Source organism: Helianthus annuus, chromosome 9 (assembly GCF_002127325.2).
Source record: "Helianthus annuus cultivar XRQ/B chromosome 9, HanXRQr2.0-SUNRISE, whole genome shotgun sequence".
Lineage (NCBI taxonomy): Eukaryota > Viridiplantae > Streptophyta > Magnoliopsida > Asterales > Asteraceae > Helianthus > Helianthus annuus.
Genome location: NC_035441.2, coordinates 120,025,770 through 120,044,222, shown reverse-complemented (window position 1 = coordinate 120,044,222; position 18,453 = coordinate 120,025,770). Strand labels below are relative to the sequence as shown.

Genomic DNA, 18,453 nt, shown 5'->3' with positions numbered 1-18,453 from the left:
ACTTTGTTTTCAACAAAATTTATATGAGAATCTGAGAGATAAAAAAATTAAGATCGTTAGAGTTCCCTTGCTCGATGCGACAAGAATTTTGTACATGTATATCTACAATCTTACCTATCAAAACACGTGTAAAAGTCGTTTACGATACAAAAAAATAAATATATTATTTTGAATACAACAATGTTTTCAATAAATTAATATAGAAGTATTGAGAAAAAAAAAATAATAAATATCGTTAGAGTTGCCCGCTTAATGTGACGAGAGTTATGTGTGTGTATATCTACAATCCGACCTATCAAAACACGTGTGAAAGTCATTTACGGCACCAAAAATATTTTATTTTGAATACAATTCTGTTTTCAATAATGTTATATCAGAGTGTTCATTAATATTTATATCGGGATGTTAGAGAAAAAAAGAAACATAATTGTGTAATTTAGAATAAGACAAACAAAGAAAAGTTATTAGAAAAAATTAAAATAAAATGGTAAATAAAATATGAAGTAAAAATTAAATAAGTTAAAGATGCGTATTATTTATAGGTTAATAGATAAATTTAACTTAAAAAAAATGAGTTGTGATTGCTAAAGTTACTACTAGGAAAATTTCTTCGCGCGTTGTGGTGGGCATTTGGTCGGTATCGGTTCAGTTCAAAAAGAAACTCAAAAATAAAGTCGTGATATGCCCAAAAGAATGATGATACGTGTTTTACATCGATGGAATAGAAAACTCGAAAATAAAGTCGTGATATGCCCAAAAGAATGATGATATGTGGTTTACATCGATCGAAAACGAATATCGATAACGGGCTAACAGTTCTAATAGTACCAATAACAAAATTTATACAAACAAAAATTTAACTAAAGAAAAAAACACTTAAACATCAATTCTATATAAACAATACTAAAACAAACTAAAGAATAAATTTAGTTAAATTATTGAGTTTGGGATTTGTAAAACTATATAGTTAAGTATTAAAATAATTATTAGTTAGAAAATAAAAGTAAGAAACATAAGAAAGAAAAAAGAGAACAAATTAGAAAAATAAAATACAAGCTTGAAGAATAAACATTAAAAAGATGTGTGGGAAGTCGTCGAACTCGAAAAGCTTCAACTGGAAGAAATTACACACACCACCACTAGACAAATTTATATTTTTGTTAGTTTAAACACTTCTATAAGTATATATCTTTTTTTTTTTTTGAACGGCTATAAGTATATATCTTAAATATATTGCGTGAAAGTTTAAACACTTCTATAAGTATATATCTTAAATATGTAGCATGAAAAGATAAAAAAATTAATGAATGTCATGTGACATCTACTTTTTTTAATGGCTAACGTTACTCCCTCAAACTACAATATTTACAAATAAATCACCTTTGTTTAGGATTGAACCCAAGACCTCTCACTAAGAGGCAAGAGCCTCTACCAAATGAGCTAGCCTCACTTGGCGTGTGACATCTATTGATTGGCCAAACATCACCATTAACCATTAACCAATGAATGCAAAGTACTATTAATGATCATTTAGCAATTATATATAGTTAATTAATAATTAATTAACTCATGTGATTGCTTGAAGTTTGGTTGTTTGTTATTTTACATGGTAGTTAATTTATCATTTAAGTTAAAAAAATTTACAATAATTTGCATTCGTTTTTTTAAATGTATATGAATATGATGTTATGTTTATTTTTTCTGTCAAGGTTCAGATATAAATTGCAGACGGAGTTTTATTCAAAATAAAATATGTTTTTGTATCATAACCATATCATATGAAGTATCATTAATGTATTGGTACGGTAATACTATCGTACCGAACCGAACATCGTATCCGCAAAAAATGTTCATTTTTATGGTTTTTGGTTTCAATACTAGTTGGTTTCAATATTTTCTGGTATTTTGCATTGTTGGTACTGAACTGGTATTGTACCGCCATAATTGGTACGATCTTCGACTTGCGTTTTAACTCATTTTCGATTTCGATACGTTCGGTACAAGTACCGGAAGGCTTTTTTGTTAACATTCACTAGAAATCTTATTAACAACGGACTTGTGTTAAAATTAAAGTAACTTTTGGTATGGTAAACTATATCGAGTACCAGTACAATAACGATACTCATATTGTACCCAAACGATATCGATCGAACAATATTAGCGCCAATACCGATGTTCATATTTATGTTTTTTTAATCAATATAAAACAAAGAGAAAAATGCTCGGATAGTCCATGTGGTTTGCCCATTTTTCATCTTTAGTCTCATACTTTCTAAAATTACAGCTATAGTCCCCAACTTTTACAATTTCATTCCAGGATAGTTCCTAGCGTGGATGGGGGTTAGTTTGTCTAGTTAAGTGGGTATGAAATGACCCAAATACCCTTACTAATAAACAATGTTATTAATTATCTATTTAAATATCTAATTAAAAGAAAGTAAGGTCCACCTTATATTCTATTTAAATATCTAAATAAAATAAAACACCTTCTTCTCTCTTCCACTCACCATCACCACATCCCCACTTGCAACTTCTCCACCACCTTATAATAAAAAATGTTTTGAAAAATACTCTATTTTGTTCTAATTTTTCTTCAAAGGGGATCTTCATTTAAAACACTGAGACACATCTTCAGAAAAAGAACAAGTTTTACTTACAACCCGAGTTTTCACAACGAATTCCGATCTCGTTCTGGCGGTTTTAGAGATGATCAGATCTGTTAATTTTGATGTTGATTTCGTTCCGGTCGTTTCTAAGATGATCCGATCTGCTAATTTTAAATCCGGCCTCTTTCCGACGGTTTCATATATGATCGGATTTGTTAATTCTGATTCCGATCTTGTTCCGGCTGTTTAAGAGATTATCGGATCTACTTTTGATTACAATTTTGTGTCGGCGGTTTCAGAGATGATAGGATCTGTAAGTTCTCGCTTGATGTAGTAACAAAGAATGATCTTACATACTGCAAAAGTGCTAGATAAGTTGTCATTTATGCTTCATGTTTGTTCATTATGTCGTTAAATCAATGTCTGTCACTTTTCAGAGAAAACAAATATGTGCTATGTAATTGGTGTGTTACTTTGATCTATTCTAGCTCTTTCAATTGGGTGTGGGTGGTGACGGTGATGGTGGTGGAGAAGTTGCAGGTGAGGAGTTGAGTGGTGGTGGTGGTTGGAAGAGAGAACGGAGAAGAAGGAGAGGTGTTTTAGTTTAATTAGATATTTAAATAGATAATTGATAACATTTTTTAATAGTAAGGGTATTTTAGTCATTTTGCACCCACATAACACCAAAAACTAACCCCCATCTGCACCAGGGACTTTCTGGGAATGAAATTGGAAAATTTGGGGACTATAGCTGTAATTTTAGAAAGTTAGGGACTGAAGGTGAAAAATGGACAAACCACAAGGACTATCCGGGCATTTTTCTCTAAAACAAATGTTAGTATCCCTTTGTGCACGAGCACATTTTTTTGTTAGACGAGACAAATGTAATTAGACTTCACCATTATAATAAATTTTTATATTTTGAATACAAGTTTATTTCAACATCGTTCGCCTATAACTGGAAAGAAGTTTTACTAAAACCATAAAAAAGAATATTGATACCACTAACAAAGTTGTTTGGACGATATCTGTTCCGTTTGTCACGATAAAGAATATAAAAATCAATTATTTGAACAAAACTTTTATCTAAGTAGATAAAACTAATCACGTCATAATGATATATTCATAATTTTATAAAACATTACATTATATTTTTAGAATATAAAGACTTAAAAAAGTGAGATCTCTTTGATAACATATATATATATATATATATATATATATATATATATATATATATATATATATATATATATATACATGTGTGTGTGTGTTTCGATTACTTGTACATTACTCATCACAACTTGATATCGAAAACAAACAATATTGAGACAAAGATAAAAATAGTCACGTCACAACGGTATACTCAGGGCTGTAAACGAACCGAACGTTCAGCGAACAGTTCATAATTATTTGGCGGGAAGTTTTTTTATGGTCGTTCGATTAGCTTAATGAACGAACACGAACAAAAAAATTCGTTCGGTTAGCTTAGCGAACGAACGTGGGTTTCATTCGTTCGACTGCATTAGCGAACGTTCGGTAATATGTTTGGTTACGTTCGTTCATGTTTTTTTATTATATTAAAAAATAATAATAAACCTTTTATTTAAATATATTGAAAACTTGAAACCCTGTTTTTTTGAAGTTAGCTAAAATTTGGACATTCTAAAACATTTTTGGGGATAAATATGTCTAAATTAGTTAAACTTGATTCTTCGTTTGTTGGTGTAGTAGACTTCTTGTGTTTTGATTTATCATTTGAGGGTTGTATTTAGCTGCTTATATCCAGTGTTTAAGGATAACAATTTTTTATTTTTTATTTTTGTGTTTTGATTTATCATTTGTGGGTTGTATTTAACTACTTATATCTAGTGTTTAAGGATAACATTTTTTTTTATTTTTCCTTCTTGTGTTTTGATTTATGATTTGAGGGTTGTATTTAACTACTTATATCGAGTGTTGAAGGATAACAATTTTTTTTCAAGTTAAATGTTTGTTTGCGTTCATTTTTATTTGCTTGCGTTCGTTTGTGTTAGAGACTACTTTTCACGAATTGTTCATGAACAACTTAATTTCCTTAACGAACACGAACAGGGCCTTGTTCGTGTTCGTTTGGTTCGTTTACAGCCATAGGTATACTTAAAATGTCACACCCTCAAATTACCACTTAGGGAGTATCCCTGTTAGGCGTGTGACCACTAGTAATGAGCCACCAATTACATTGAATCCATAAGTTTAAAATAAAGTTTCATCATTTAATAGTAATAAAATCCAAACATAAGTAATTCGAAAACCATCAAGTTCAGCGGAAGCGTTAACGTAACATAATGTAAATACTTTCCAAACGACCATAGTAAATAAATGTTTGATAAATAAACTCATCAATGCAACCATGACCACTCACGCCCTCCAGCCAGCAAGTTCCTGTTCCCAAGTACCTAACGACCTGCGAGCATGTAACAAGTGTATCAGACAAAGCTGGCGAGTTCACAGTTTAGGAAAACGTTTGTTACCCGTTGTATGTAAAACAGTTCAATAACCAATGCAAGTAATATTGTTAATATCTCAATTCCGAACAATGACGGCTCCTGAAATACACGACTGCCCTTCCCACGTACTCCTATCTAGTACTGGGCCAGACTGGGTCATTAGTTCACCTCCGTCCTCTACAGGAGCGGTGTGAGGGTGCCAAACCTAAGTAGCGCTACTAACTAATACCCGATGAGGGACTTACAAAAGATGATAGGTGAGAATATTAACCAATATACCCGTTTTTACCCAAAGACTTATCCCCCCATGGGATACCCCCTGACTGTCCCCAACCACTGGGACACATGCTCGAATGTAGTGAACTCACCTTGGTTTTGCTCGGTAAGATTGTTTACTTGATTATCAGTTGAATAAACACGTCCTAAAAAGGTTACCAGTTACAATCAGTTTCACATGCACATATACCACACCTTTCACGTATAGTTAATTCACACATTCGAGGTTCACATAAAATATGTTCATTGCTCATGTAACGCACATATGCATTCCAACTCGTGACAGTTTATTCGCCCGTCTACAATATCAGACAATGCTTAGCATGTGATCACACAAATATACCATATTCATACCTACATAATCAACTAGTGTGTGCATGGCCCAAAGTTAACACATGTGTATATCATGATAACTAACAAATCCAACATTCAAGTATGGCCAAATTACGTCATGTGCGGCCCACATCACAACCGGCCCAACAATCATGCAATTCACACAACTAAGTCAATCCATAAGAGAGTGCGACCAAAACCCATTTGTGTGACCTGTTAGGCTTGTAGCCCACTGTTTAGAGTGCGGCCCAACAATCAGTCCTAAGTGACCTGTTATCACATATTGTAAACATGTGCAGCCCAGTTGTAAACCAACCATATTATTCATGCACTAGACATTTGGACCCTCGCAATATTCCTTTAATTACCCGACCCACTGTTGTCAATTTATTTAAAGTTTATAACCCTATGACTTGTAATTTATCTATAATATGAAATCCATTAGTTGCTGTTGTGCCATTCTTAAGGCTCACCTAAAACATATGTGGCCCAACCAACTTGTTTATGAATCCCGCATATACAGTTCAAACCAAATAACAAAACATTACTAACAACACAATACCATCCATTTGTTTCAAAACAATCGGTTTCAACATTGGGTTCATGAGCCTAATCATAATCTACAAGCAAGTCGAACAACATGACCATGCTACACAGATTTGTGAACTTATCCTTGTTGTCAGTTCTCATCTTAGTTATATATATAACCAATAAAAGTTCTGACCAACCACCCAAACCTTCACATGTATATGTCAGACATATATTGAATTCAATTTTTAATTAAATCACACTCAATTAATAGGCTAGCATGATTGGACCGATTGCTTGCATGCAATTCCTTTAATTGGACCTTTTATAATCTTTCACATGCATCAAATTGATATATGGCCGACAACTATGCTTTATCATATTCATGAATAGATTTACCACCAATTATTTACAAGCAACTTTATTCAACATGGCCATCATTGGCACCAATACAAGACAATTGTTGGCATTTTAACTTCTTCATATGCAGCCAACTATAATTAGTTGATTTGTGCGGTCCCTTTGTTCCTCACATGCAACCAAACTTTCACATACAACCTTATCATAAAAGCAACCATGTGCGGATATAATATAGTTATCATGTGCGGCCCTAATTTATTTCATCATATATAACTTATACTAGCATGCACCCTAATCCGTCTGTTCATTATTTACAAGTAATCACATGCATTCATCATTGAAACCCATTACATACATTCTTGTATCCGATCACACAGGAGTTACCAAGAAATCACACCATGTAGTTTTCATAAGTAATAATTCGACACAAAATACAAACAACTAGAATAAACTTTATAAGAACAGCTAATTGAAAGCACGAGACTAACCGAGAGTACCAAATGAGGCCAAGTAATCGAAGGGGGGGGGGGGTCTGCTACTGCCGACACACTTCCAAAAGAGGGTAGGGTTTGTTACGGTGAGAAGATGAGGGCATATGGGAGTTACGTGCTTCTAATTATTCTGTTAAAACCCCACCCTTTTGGGCTGGATATGAGGCTTTGGGCTGCACATAATTGGGCCGGATATTGATTAACATTTAGATAGAATGAGTTGGGTTCAGGTGGTCCATTAGCCGTATAGTGTGACTAATCGGCTCAAGATGTGCGCAGCCCAACAAATGCCAATACGATACTCTGCTCAATTATTAAACGTTTCACCCGGTTTAATGAAGTTATAATTGAATAGGACGTTTTAGCACATAAGAAAGAGATAAAGAGAAGCTAAGATCGCAAGGTGAAACATTACTAACCTCGGAAGATCGGGTTGTCACATAAAACTTTGTAAAAATATCGTATCTTAAAAGTGGTAAGATGAGAACAAAACACATATTAAATTAGTTATTATAACAAGTAATTATAAAACCTTTGTGGGTAGAAGGAAGAGGTTGAATGGCTAATTTAAAAAAAAAAATCAGGATATATAATACTTAAAGGGTATGTCCAAACGTGCCAAACCGTTGGAGCTGATGACTTAACGTCGTCCGGTTTGGCATAGTAGAGGAGTCCGGATATGACAAGGTGGGGTGTTGATCCCAGATGATGATGCTCTTTAACTAAATCTGGCAATAGATTTTAACAAGTATAAAAATAATGTGCGGAGATGGAAATCAAACTTTCAAGAAGCACAACTTACAGAATTTTCAAGTTTATCACTTTGGAAAACAAAGTTTACAAGGTGATCGTGAGGTTATTGACTACTAGAAATGAATACTTTAAAGAATTTTGTAATGAAGGGTAATGGAGTTTTTGTCGTATGTATTGAATGTTTGGCTTAACTCATTCTCGTTCTGTGGTGACATCTCTATTTATAGAGAGTCTTTGTCTTGAATAAACATTTGTTTATTCATGCTCTTGCTCTGCATAAAGTAACTTTTTGGCATATTCATTGAATCTATAGAGGTCAACTAGCTACTTCACAAATGTGGAAGAGCCTAATCTCTTAGACAAGTTGGCTCATCAGAATTTCCGATGACCTTCTTACCAGAATTCTGTTGAAATGATCATCAGAATCTCCGATGATCAGATGTTACCAGATTCTGATGATGAATACCAGATTTATCACCAGACTCATCAAATTGGTCTCTTCTGATCGTCTTTCTTTGCTTGTGATCAGATTCTGATCTTTGTTGAAGATTTGTCTTTCTTTCTTTTCTTGTCCTGTTATCTTGTATTTTCCTTTTGTTGATCTTCAGCATATGATTAGATTGATCATATTTTTCTTCAATACTTACAAATAATTTCCTAACAATTTCCCCCCCTAAGTATTGTAAGAAAAATAACTACTCATACTCAAAAAACATAAAGTGAATTCAAACTACAGAAATTCAAAGATTGACAAAAACATTGTTAAAAAATAAACAAGTAATATAAACAAATTGTTTTCCAATCATTGGCTAATCTTGTAAAGATCTCCATCTTTTAGCTTCTTCTTGTAGTCAGCCATTTTGTTGCATTCTTTGTACATTTCCTTGTACCAGGTTCTTGCTTGAACTCATTCATCAATGATGACTTCCATGTATGCTCTTAGCTCCTCTTTGTCACGTCCCATCAGCTTGAGCTGCACCTGTTTCTTGTTCATGCAGTCTTTAATGTATTTAAAAGTCTGATTAGAGTACCTGTGTAATACCTTGGAAATTAGAAAACCCTAAAATAATAAATACTGATTTATTATGTCGGTTTTTAAACGACTTTAGTACCCTTTAAAGATCTAAATATCGTATTATTGTGTTGTACTTTAGGCACCTCGTAAATATGATCAAATCTTAATGAAAAACTCTAATTAACTAAATTATATAACCATATCAAATATATACTAATAATTAAATAGGTATATAATAATAGTTACTATTATGAAAAGGCTAAATGTTATAAGATTTGTGTGAACGTATACACTAACTATATTAAACAATTCTTGAAGTTTATGGTTATCAATCAATATTCACCATATCCTTGTATGTATATTATTGAGTAACTTCCATGAAATGCTTCATATTATTCTGTTATGGCGAAACCCTTTAGTAAAGAAAAAACATCAAACGTGTACACATATGCATTTATTATAAAGAATGGCTTTTTTTAAGATATATATATATATATATATATATATATATATATATATATATATATATATATAACATCCTTTAATTGATTAAATCGATAACTAATAAAATCAATATAATCTTGAAGACGGGAAACCGGGCTAAGTTGAACACCAATTACACAGTGTGAGTGCATTTATGTCTATCGCCTCCGTCAATCGTACGTCGTAGCAGAAACATAACAAGACGCAGTTTAACGAAGATTTATTAAAGAGGAAGTCCATCCGGACGGATGGATAGCTGTAACAACCCGACTTTCCGGGTCATTACTTATATCTGTCATTTCTTGCTTAATTACTTGTACTCCCGAGATTCCGATTATCGCTAAGGGTTAAACTACCTTTTAAACTATATTTTACAACGCATATTCAAAACGCAGTTATCGCATTTAACGCAGTTAACAACATATACTATTAAACGCATTGTATCGCATATTACATAGCACGTTTATACTAAATGCTATCGCAACGCAAACTCAACGCAATCTCAACGCCAACTCATAACACTGATTTACTTTTATGCATCTTAGTTATTATGGGTACTATTTATGTGATCATTTGTGTCATTATTTGTTATATGGTTATCTCAATGCACCACTTACTTGAAACTCGCTTAAACGCAACGCTTAACGCATGAAACAGAAGTTGGAAAACTAATTCGCACAACACAGTTGTCCGAGTGGACATCCGGTCGAATAGACATCCGTCCGGATGGCCATAACCGAGGCCGTTTTTGCCATTTCTAACTTTTTGATTTTTGAAGAGAGGGCCTCGATTTGGGCTTGTAAAGAGGTGCTTTCGTCAACCTTGTGGGCGCACAGGGCAATAGATTTTGTGCCTCGGGGAGTGTGCCACTGAAAATTGTTTTGAGCAATTTCCTCAATTTGATTATAAATTTCATTTGAGTGACGATTACCTAGAAGTCCCCCGGAGCTAGAGTCAAGTGTTTGTCTTTGTTGGTGCAGTCATCTGTCGTCTTTGTCTTATGTCGAGTCTCGGGTTCGTCGGAGATCAAACTGGACAAGAAATCAAGGTTTTTGATGTTTGGCCGTTTGAAGTAAGCTGGTCGTTTGAAGGAATGTGTCCGTTTGAGTCCTGTCCCTTTGAATGTCATTCGTTTGAAGGTTTGCTGACCGTTTGAGCATGTTCAAACGGTCAGGCTATTAGTATATATAGGGTTCAAACGGTTTCATTTGTAACTTTCTGTTTTTCCGATGGCGAAGCTCCGTCGAAGTGTCTCCGTGACTGTAGTTGCTTTATAATCAATACAAGAGACAATTAATAGTGAATCCAAGCTGAACGAAGACCAAATCAATGAATTCCGCCTCTGATTCGGTCTAAGCGCTCTTCTGATCGACTCATCAGGTCGATTACACGATCCTACAATTGGTATCAGAGCTCAAGAGGAAGAGTTCTTACCGTTTAGCTCGTTTTCGCTAAGCAAATTCTAATTTTCTACACCTTCTTTCACGAAACTGATACTTTCACGGTTAAAATCAGCTAAAAACTTCACACTGTGTTCGGAATTGATAATAGACAAAGCCTTGAAAGTTTCAGCTTAAAACTCGAAGTGAAAATGGTGAAAATTGACTGAAAACTGGTGACCGTTTGAACGAACAGGACCTTCCGTTTGAAAAAACATCAATCGTTTGAGTGATCGTTTGAACAGGATACCTGACCGTTTGAAATTTGGGTCCCATCGTTTGAAAGTGTTAACTGGTCGTTTGAAATCAGGTTCCATCGTTTGAAACCAGTTCCCATCGTTTGAAACTGCTTTCCATCGTTTGAAAGCAGTCCAGTCGTTTGAAATTAACCCTATCCATTTGAACTTTCTTGACCGTTTGAACCAACTTCCGTTTGAACAAGATCATTACCGTTTGAAACTGTTTCGTTTGAAAAGAGGATATTGTTTGAACTTGGAATTTCGTTTGAACAGATTGTGTTGGAAAAATGGCAATGGTATTTGATGAACAGGAAAACTATTATTTTGAGAGATTTAATGAATGGTATCAAGGTTTTATAGATGACAGTTATAGAAGTGTGAAAAAGGATGGATGGGTCAAAAGATTTAAATATTTTGTGAGTCTGCAGAATGAAACTTTGGAAGCGTTAGAAAAACGATATGGAGTCTTACTTGAATACTTGAAAAAACATGAGATATTTCTATCAGATGGTGAAAAGATAGAGAAGTTTGCAGATGCATTACCTGTTGAATGGAGTGAATGTTTGGAAAATTTAAGAAAAGATTCAAATTTTTCAAAATTACATCTAAACAAATTCATCAGCAAACTTAAATCTCATGAAGTTGAAAGTACAAAGAAAAGAAAAGATATGATTAAAGTGTTGGAAAATCATTTGATGGGTCTCGGTGTAGATATGATTGAAGAAGTGAACAAAAAGATCATTGAATGTGTCAGGGCAAAATATGTTATGAAATACGACATCAAAAGAGGTTGTTATATTGATAATAATGGAAATCCTCTTGATTTCGTTAAAATGTTTTGTGCAGGTACATTCAAGGCAAAGGAAGAAGGAGCTTCAAAAGCTGAAGAATTTGTGAAGAATGAAACAGTGTGCTTTAAATGTGACAACTTCAAGACTGTCAATGACAAACTTGTGAAAGATGCGGAAAGTTTGGAATTGGAGATCAAGAAGTTGAGAGATAAGAAACAAGCTGATCAGCAGATTCTTATGTTTCGTGAAATTTGTGAGAAACTGAAAGCTGAAAATGACAAACTGTCAAGTAACTTGAACAGTTTGACATTTGAAAACAAGAAATTGATAGAAAAAGAAAAAGTTTTTGAAGAGAAAGTTAAAGATTTTGAAATTGAGAAATCAAAAATTGAGAAAGATTTTCAAAATCAAATGAAAATTCTTGAAGATGGGAGAGATGTGTTTAGCAAAAACAACACTGAAAAACAGAAAATGATAAATTCTCATCTTCAGAAAATTATAAAATTGGAGAAAGAAGGTGAATGTGCTAAAAAGAAAATCAAAGAGTTGGAAAAAGAGCTTGAAAGCAAACAGAAATCTTCAGAAGATTTGGATTTCTGGATAAAGCTTGAGAATAAGAATATGAAAGCTAATGAAACAAAATTTCAGGAACAGATAAAAGCTTTGGAAAATGAAAAGTCTGTTCTTGAAAATTTGAAGAATGAAAATGAAAATTCAATCAAGTTTCATCTTGAAAAAATATCTCAGCTTGAAAATGAAGCTGAGAATTCAAGAATCAAGATTGATGAACTTGAAAAGAAGTTGAAAGGTTTTGTGACTTCATCTGACAAGTTGAATTTTCCTTGTCCAAAACCAATCAACTCTGTTCCAATAAGTGACGATGTCACAAACTTTGACAATGTCAAAGTTGAAGATTGCGATGAAAAATCTGATGATGAAAATGAAAAATTAGAAAAACAAAAATTTTTTTTAAATTTGAAAGAAAAATTTCAGAAAACTGTTCTACAATCGACTGAAAAGGGAGAATGCTCTAAGCAAAAACCTTTGAAGAAGAAAGTGGAACAGAAACACAAAATTAAAAATGAGAAAATTTTTCAAAAACATAATAAAAGTTCATCAGATCGATCATCCAATCGTAATGAAAAATTACAAAAAGTAAAAAATGAAAACTCAAAAAATGTTGGTAATAAGTGGTGCAGGTTGGACCACAGTGCTCAAACGTCAAAACCAGCAAACTTGAGGAAGGAATACCACCAAGCTAAACAATGTTATGATCTGAGTATTTGGTGTGAAAAAGGTGGTAACTGGTACGATAACAGAGTGTGTTACAGTTGCGGATATCACGGGCACATTGCTGTTAACTGTCAGTATTGGAGTTATGAGACCAGGAGGTGCTTTAACTGCAACATCAAAGGTCACATTGCCAGAGATTGCCCAAGGAGATCAAATGAAAGATTGAGGGTTAATTCTCAGAGATTGGCAAGAATTCCAGTCAAGGTCAAGCCCAAAGAAATGAAAGTTCAAGAACCAAAAGTTCAAAACCCAAAAGTTCAAGAACAAAAAGTTCAAGAGACGAAAGTGAAGCTTTCACAGGGGCAGAAAGACCGACTGAGGAAGAAGAGGAAGAAAGCTCGAGAGTATTTGGAGAAGATATTGTCCTCGGGTTCATCCGTGGGAAAGAATAAGAGTTCTGATGAATCAATTTCTTCGGCTGCAAAGTCAAGCAAGATGAATTCATCAGATACAAATCCGAGGACTAAAGAGGATAAGAAGAAGAAGAAAATGGTCGGCGATGAATCTGACAGGTCAAAGTCAGACAAGCCACCTGCAGGCAATGATTCTGGTTCGTCGAAGCCAGAGGAGCCATTGGTTGAGGTAAAAAAGGAGAATTCAGGTTTAACAATGGATGATGCAAACTTTCCACCATTGTTGAACAAGAATTCGAAATCACCCAAGGACCGTCAGGCTTGGGTGAATCTGTTTAAATGAAAAACCTGACTTGCCGGAGTTCCCAGGTTGGTAAGCGTGGAACATGAATCGGCATATTTCTTGAGAAATTTCACTTTGGTGATTTTTCGTTTTACATGTGGTAAATCAGGGACATTAAGCTGTACTTGATTTTCTACAAGTATCATGTTGAGTTTTTTAAACTGATAGCGTCAAATCTATTATGAGTTTGATGAAAACATGATGATGAAGATAACCCCGAACCTACAAATGGTTGTTACACAAACTAATTTTTCCGGAAAAACCATTTTGATTGAAACAAACTTAAGTGTTTTGAAATCTAAATGGGAAAATAGTTTGTTGTGAGGGGGAGTTCTGATTGTTTTTGCATGAGAATGGTGATTTGAGGTAATTCACATAATGTTGTCAAATTTCTTGTATAGTTTGTTTTCAATTTTTCCTCAGAAAATCAAAATTGAAACATATTTTGATTTTAGGGGGAGTAATAAAATTTTGAAAAATTTAAAAAAAAATTGAAAAATGAAAATGAGTTTGGTTGCAAAAAGAGGAAATGATAGTACATCGGTGGACTATCACAGCATGCTAGAGATTTATAAAGTCAAAAATGTTTTTAAACAAGTCTTACTAATGATGTGTCAATAGACTTAACACAGTTAGTAAATTGTATTCGAGATATAAACCTAAATTCAAACTTGCTTAGTTTGTGGGGAACACTACTTGGATATATAGGTAACCCCTGAAATCTCGTTTGAAAGGTTTCTTATTCTGATATACTAGGTTTTTCTACTCAATGATGTCTGGGGTATTATTCCGGGACTTCTGCTGAATGGAAGTTCTGACCTAGTCCTTGGATAATACTTTCTTCATATGCTTGAAACATAGCATAAAGCCCTCAGCTGATTAGACAATAAAATTGATAATCAGTTGTTGTAGCTAAAAGATCTCCTAAAGGGGACACACCGCAAAGTCGAAACTGATATCTCTCTGCGCATACGGAAGTATCGACCTGAGATCCCTCAGTTCTCGCACATCCCTAATTTATATATAGATATCATTCGTAGTATACTTACCTGTAAATCTGAATATTGAGATCTGGATACGGGAGTATATTCAAGAGGTGGGACACTCAAATAAGTTTAAGTGCTAAGACATTAAATACATATCTTGAATCAACTGAAAATTTGTGTAGAGGTTTAAGTGGACAACAATACTGACAATCAGAAGTGAATTTGTTTCTTAACACTTGCTGATTAATAAGATCAACGGTGTTAGTGATATGTCTCAAAATCCGATATGATCCTCTTGCACAATCTCACAAAAATAGTGTTCCATTTCTGTATTTCATTAAATTCAAAAATCCAAAAATATTGTATTTTCTGTTTGAAATTTGAAAACTACAAAAAGATTTTCGAAAACTGAGTGTGAAGAGCTGAGTTTCGTCATTTCAAGTGCTAAACATGTTGAACTTGCGGTTTGAGAGAGAGAGTGAGTGAAAATGTGAAGATTTTGAAATTGCTAAAGGGGTTCATTAACTTGAAATTTAAGTTGTAATGTTCATTTGCAATTTGATCATTCATAGTTTTCTTATATGATTAGTTGATTCATTATATTGAATCACAATTGTGTTTTTGTTTTGTGATAGAGTGTTTGAGTTGTGCAGGTTTCTGATCCTGTTGCTTCTGATAGCCAGGAGACACATCAGAACCAGAGGAGGGCTTAAACTGAGAAAGCCAGGAGTTGATTTCAATGGTGATAACAAATACCAGACAGCGATCCCAGCATGATGATAGGGGGAGTCTGATGAGAGTTTGAGCCAGAGAAAGATCCAGGCACATGATTCCAGAAGATAGTTTCTGAAGATAGTTCCTGAAATCTTGTTTGAAAGGTCCCTTATTCTGAGATACTAGGTCTTTATACTCAGTGATATCTGGGGTATTATCCCGGGACTTCTGCTGTATGGATGTACTGACCTAGTCCCCGGATAATACTTTCCGCAAAGCTTGAAAAAGCATCGCCCTCAGCAAATCGATGAAACAATAAAATTGATAGTCATTGCTGTTGTAAAAAAGATCCTCTAAAGGGGACCCACCAAAAGTCGAGCCGTCATCTCTCTGCTGAACGGAAGTTCTGACCTGAGCTCTCACGGTTTCGCATCTAACCCCTTATAGATATCATCTGTGGTATATTCACCTGTAAGACTGAAAATTGGGATCTGGATACGGGAGTATATTCAAGTAGTGGGACACACGGATAAGTTTAAGTTCTTAAAACACTAATATCGTATCTCGGATCAGTTGAACTTTGTGTGAAAATTTCAGTGGACTGATATACTGACAATCTAGGTAAATTGTTTAGAACTGAAAATGTAATCTAGCTTAACGGTGTTAGTGACATGTCTCATAAACTGATATGATCCTCTTACACGAACTCACAAAAATATTGTCTGTAAATATCTTCTTTACTGCATTACAGGTTTCTTTATTTCAAAATCCAAAAAGATTTTCAGTGTGTTTTAGCATAAATTTTTGAAAAAGTCAAAAAGATTTTCGACAACTGATGTTGAATAGCTGATTTTCAAAATTCCGAGTGCTAAACATGATGAGTAATATTTGAGGGGGAGTGTTTGTGTGAAATTAAATGTTTTCATAATCTAACCTTTCAAGTGGTTCATCAAAATCTGTGTTTGTTTTAAAGGAGAGTCTGAATTGGTGCAGGGTTATATGTTTGAAATATGTATGTGAAAGAAATTTATTTTGAGGTAGAGTGTTTGCAGGGATTCGATGAAAAATTGTGAGTTGAAAAGACAGACAACGATCCTAAAGCTGATGATGCTGATGATCTGAAGAAATGCCAGCATATCGCAAGGGGGAGTCTGAAGACCTGCAAGAAAAGACTAAAAGTGAAGACCAGAGACGGATCAAGACTGAAGATTGTGAAGACTCGACACTTAAGACTTGTCAACATCTGAGGGGGAGTCTGTTGGTGCAGTCATCTGTCGTCTTCGTCTTATGTCGAGTCTCGGGTTCGTCGGAGATCAAATTGGACAAGAAATCAAGGTTTTTGATGTCTGGCCGTTTGAAGTAAGCTGGCCGTTTGAACGAATGTGTCCGTTTGAGTCCTGTCCGTTTGAATGTCATTCGTTTGAAGGTTTGCTGACCGTTTGAGCATGTTCAAACGGTCAGGCTATTAGTATATATAGGGTTCAAACGGTTTCATTTGTAACTTTCTGTTTTTCCGACGGCGAAGCTCCGTCGAAGTGTCTCCGTGACTGTAGTTGCTTTATAATCAATACAAGAGACAATTAATAGTGAATCCAAGCTGAACGAAGACCAAATCAATGAATTCCGCCTCTGATTCGGTCTAAGCGCTCTTCTGATCGACTCATCAGGTCGATTACACGATCCTACAGTCTTGTGTGTGGCAAAAACCCATTATAGAAAGTTGATACTTGTTGCCATACCGCAAGACCATGATGAGGGCACTTTCTTAGTAGCTCCTTGAACATTTCCCAAGTTTCATATAAGGATTCCCCATCCTCTTGTGAGTATGTATTAATTTCAGTCATTAATTTAGCCGTTTTTGAAGGAGGGAAATACTTATATAAAAACTTTTGGGCTAGTTCATCCCAGGTGTTTACCGATCCAACTGGGAGGGTGTTAGGCCAAGCCTTAGCTCGGTCTTTTAGCGAAAATGGGAACATTTGGAGGCGGATGGCGTCATTTGATGCTCTATTGATTCGAAAAGTGTCACATATTTCCAAAAAGTTGGTAATATGTAAATGGGGATCTTCATCTGCAAGCCCATGGAAAGTTGCGGAGTTTTGGAGCATTTGAATCAAATGCGGCCGAAGTTCGAAGTTGTTGGCATCGACATTCGGTGCATTGATAGCGGCTCCGAGATTACCTACCGTGGGTCGTAGGAAATCCATCAGGGTACGTTGGTCCGCCATTGGAAGTGGATCCCCCGAAACTTTCTCTTGGGTTTTAGCTTTAAGTCTTTTTCTTAGAAAGTGTTCGGGTTCGTCTAGAGGTTCTTTTATGTCTTTATTGGAACTGGAGCTCATGCACAGCGTAGGAAGTTCAGGTGCGATGCCTGGGTTCCAAGTCCTGCTATAAAAATAAAAAAGATTGTTGGTCAGAAGTCTCACCACGGCCCGGTGCTCAGCCGAACACGGCCCCGTGGTCGTGGTTACAGTTATTATTTTCCGAATTCCTGTTACTGGGGAGTTCGACACGACCCCGTGCTGCACCAACACGGCCCCGTGTTCAGCTCTCTATAACTCGGAAAATAAAAACTTCCAGTAAGGATGCTGAGCACGGCCCCGTGTCCGACAAGGCACGGCCCCGTGCTGCAGTATGCAGAAGCTAAAAAATTAAGAAAAAAATCCTAAAAAAACAGAAAAATAAGAAAAACGATTAGGCCGTTGATTCCTAACTTTCTTAAAATCCTAGCGGCGCCAAAAACTTGACGCGTGTCGAGTCTGATATATTTTTATGTATATTTTTAGCCCCTTTTATCACTTTAGTCAAGTTTTAAATTTATAAAACACGATATTCTACAAACACTAAACACACATATGGGCAAGTGCACCCATCGTGAGCGTAGTATAGCGTTGGTAAGATACCGAGGTCGTCCAAGGACACAAGAGCTTTTAATACCGGTTTATCCTCAACGTCTAATCA

General features: G+C 35.0%; 1 non-coding gene across 1 annotated transcript; it reads left to right on the top strand.

Annotated features, from left to right (window-relative positions):
* The first annotated feature begins 17,235 nt into the window (after nucleotides 1–17,235).
* LOC118482316 lies at nucleotides 17,236–17,342 on the top strand. Its single transcript, XR_004868359.1, has one exon. It is a non-coding gene; the product is annotated as a small nucleolar RNA R71 (small nucleolar RNA).
* The last annotated feature ends 1,111 nt before the right edge of the window (nucleotides 17,343–18,453 follow it).